Source organism: Rattus rattus, chromosome 2, assembly GCF_011064425.1.
Source record: "Rattus rattus isolate New Zealand chromosome 2, Rrattus_CSIRO_v1, whole genome shotgun sequence".
Lineage (NCBI taxonomy): Eukaryota > Metazoa > Chordata > Mammalia > Rodentia > Muridae > Rattus > Rattus rattus.
In genome coordinates this window covers 105,112,826-105,116,461 of record NC_046155.1, presented here as the reverse complement: position 1 = coordinate 105,116,461, position 3,636 = coordinate 105,112,826, and the positions used below count along the sequence as shown (strand labels likewise).

At 33.6% G+C, this 3,636-nt stretch overlaps 1 pseudogene; it reads left to right on the top strand.

The window, feature by feature from the left end:
* Positions 1-2,386: 2,386 nt before the first annotated feature.
* Positions 2,387-3,268, top strand: LOC116893194 (annotated as a pseudogene).
* Positions 3,269-3,636: the final 368 nt, after the last annotated feature.

Below are 3,636 nucleotides of genomic sequence, written 5' to 3'. Positions count from 1 at the left end.
GTAGAGAGGGGTTGATAATAAAAACTTGGGTTTTGTTTTTTTTTCCTTCCTTTTCTTCCTTCCTTCCTTCCTTCCCTCCCTCCCTCTCTCCCTCCCTCCCTCCCTCCTCCCTCCCTCCTCCTTCCTTCCTTGCTTCTTTCTTTCTCTTTTGAAGTCTAAATTAGGGGACTATATTAGGAATCAGCTTCTGGGTTCCGCAACTTAGTCCAGCAAAAAGGAAAAAGCAAAGATTCCAAGGTAGAGTCTGGATTTCTGCAAGATAGTGCTCCAGTTTATGGGGTAAGGCCTGGACCAGTATTGTGAATACACAAATCAATTTTCATTAAATGAAGCATGGATTATAAGAAGGAAAAGACACAGACCAATAACTGCTCTGTGAAGTAACAGAGGCTCAGAAGGTAAAAATTCTGGAGTGATTTTTAAAAAAGAAGATAAGAGACTAAGACAGATTTTTATGCATTTTGTGTTGTCATTGAATTTTCTATGTAACAAAAGAACTTTTGAACTCCTGAGCCTCCTGACTCCAACTCTGAAGTGTTGGCATTGAAGCTATGTGCCCCAGGAAGTGAACCAAGGCTTTGCGTTTGCTATGCAAGCACTCTACCAACTGATCTACATTACCAGGCCAAATTATGAATTTTTGTGTTGGTTATTTTTGAGTTGCATATGATCTCTTTCTGGATTCATTTCTAAATTTATTGATGACATTAAATTAGTGGCTTAGCACTGTTTATTCTTTAATCTTCTGCAGCTTTAATTATACTACAGATATTATGGAGACACAGTCACATTTTCTTATCATGGTACAGAAAAATATCTACCACATAACTGCTATAAATACATATAAATATATTAATATAGTGAGGGGCCTTATAGATGAGGCTTATGTGTGAAGCCTATAGCTGGATTCAGTAGGTACAGGAACTAAACCTCTCAAACTTCACTAGGACGTGAAGAGGTACAGATTATTCCAGTCTTGCTGGAAAGAAATTGGGAAATATGTAACAGAAGCTTTACAAAATTGAAAGGATTTGAGCATAAATATTTTTATTTATAATGAAATGATTGAAATATATTTAACATTTACAAATAAGGACATTAAGGAAGTTATAGTTCACATTAAATGCAATCTTAGAGACAATGATACAACATGATCTAAATAGCATTAATGACTCAAAAAAATTTTAATTTAGTAAGTTATTATGTTATCTAACAGTATCAAAACCTGATTTAGTTTTTTTTAATTTTAACTATGATTAGAACAACTTTGATTAAAATGTTAATAGACCTCCTTTTCATACAAACTATTTTTCAGCAATGTTTTGTGAAAAAATATTCATGTAAATAAGCTTTTCTTATCCTTTAAGATATATAACATTATCCATACGGGCATAGATAATAAGAGGGTAGTCAGTAGACTCCTACTATTTGCCCAAGAGCCAGAAACCTAAAGACATAAAGTTCATGTTTTCTGGTGTCCTTCAGGTGTCCTTTTTATAGTTGTCTTTTGTCTAATCAAACATGTAAAAAATTATGAAAAGATATAATTTGTTATTTTTTCTCATGCTTCCCTCTTGCCTGAGTTTGACAGTATTGTATGTTATTTGCTAGTCTACATTGATGAAATGAAAATCATATAAAACTATTTGTACCAAAGATGTTACTTAACCTTACTACTACCATGTTTACAGGTCTATAAATGACTATTCCTGTAGAAGTTGTTTCTGAGTGAGTCAATGATCTGCAGTGGGAGTGCCCTCCTCGGGGCATCGTAATTTTAGTTGTTACATGGATTGAATTTTAGTTCCATTTAATAGGAAGATAAAATAAAATGTTGGTTTCCTCACTGTGTTTTTCTCATGTCTAATATTTTTTTCTAAAATACACTAATTTTCCAATGCAAAGAAATACATACAATGTGGACTTGAAACCAAAGACTTCAGATTTAGCAATACTTATTATGATGTCCTTCATATAACATCTATCATTAGTTAATGAGTGCAAGAATATTTGATTCTTATGAGCTATAACAACATTGGGATTTCTTTTACCTTGGACTGATCTTTTCTAGGCATGGCCCATATTGAATTTGAGATCAATAAAACTTAAGATTTTTTTTACTAAATTTAGTATTAGTTATCTGACTTTATCCATTTTTCTCTATAAATATATCTGTTTTATCTCTTTTCCATATGAGTCTACTTGTTTTAGCCCATCTTTATATTCTGTCAGTCTTTCCACCTTTTCATGACCCCATATTCAATGGCATGACCTCCTAATTCGCATCTTCTCAGGGGGGCAGTATCACTGATCTCATGTAATAATATAGTAACTACTTCAACCATTCAGACATAAGCATTGCCCAGAATGACAGGAGGTAGTGGACATGTACAGGCAAGCAAAGATCAACATAGATTTTTTTGTCCAGTGTTCAGTGATGTTGGATAACACAAAGTTTCTTAATTTCCCTTTCAAATCTCCCTAAGATATCCTATTCTCCTACAGGAATGGTACATCTCTTTCCCAGGTTGCATGACTTATTTCTACTTTTTAAAAAATCTCATTTACATACACAGTGTGTGCTCATAGCAGTTATGTCCTATAACTTCTATATGGCCATCTACTACCCTCTCCAATACCTAGACTTCATGACAAGTTATTGTGTGCAGTTGGTGCCTTTTACTTATGTGTCTGGGTCCATGATTATCATGATCAACATCTTTCATTTTCATATGTCATTTATGTGGCAATGTAATGAACCACCTTCTCTGTGATATCTAGCCAGTCCTCAAACTTGCATGCAAAGATATGCTCACTGCTGAATTATTAGATTTTTTTGGCTATTATAATCCTTAACTTCTCTGTCATAATCACTTTCTTCTCTTATGCCTATATAATGTCTGGAATTCTGTGTATATCCTCCACCAGGGGATGAATACCTTTTTTCCTATGCCTCCCATCTCACTATGGTCATAATTTATTACACAGTCATGATTTTAATGTAAGACTGACCTAGAGCTATTGCTGCTTTTAATTCCAGCAAACTGATCTCAGCTATGTTGGCACAGCAGTCTTCATACCCATGCTGAATTCCTTTACCTACTGCTTAAGGAACCAAGAAGTCAAGGATGCTATCAAGAAGACCTTAGAAGGTAGCTAGTGCTTCTTGCTCAGGCTATCACTCTGCCTTGAGAAGGAGATATTGCCCCATCCCCAATATATCATGACAGTGACTGTGGACCTGTTCTTCACAGACATAAATTCATAATGAAATCACAGTATAAAAGCACACAAAACAAAAACTTAACTCAAAATGGAAGCCAGACATTACATATTGCTATAACTGGAAAAAATTAGTTTTTGTAGAGACATGTCAGTAACTTACAAATGATATAATGATTCAATATATTGAATATTGCTTATATATTTATTGCATATAATTATATGTTTAGCATTTATTTAATATATGTACAATGTTAAAATAAAACTAATATTCTCTAAAAATATCTATTGGTTCCTTCCAAATTTGAATAAATTCCAATATCCTTACTTGCCCTTTCAAGTTTTTAAGAATGGTCTTCATGATTGTGTTTGTAATTTTATGTTGTTCACATGTTGAAACTGTAACGACAAATC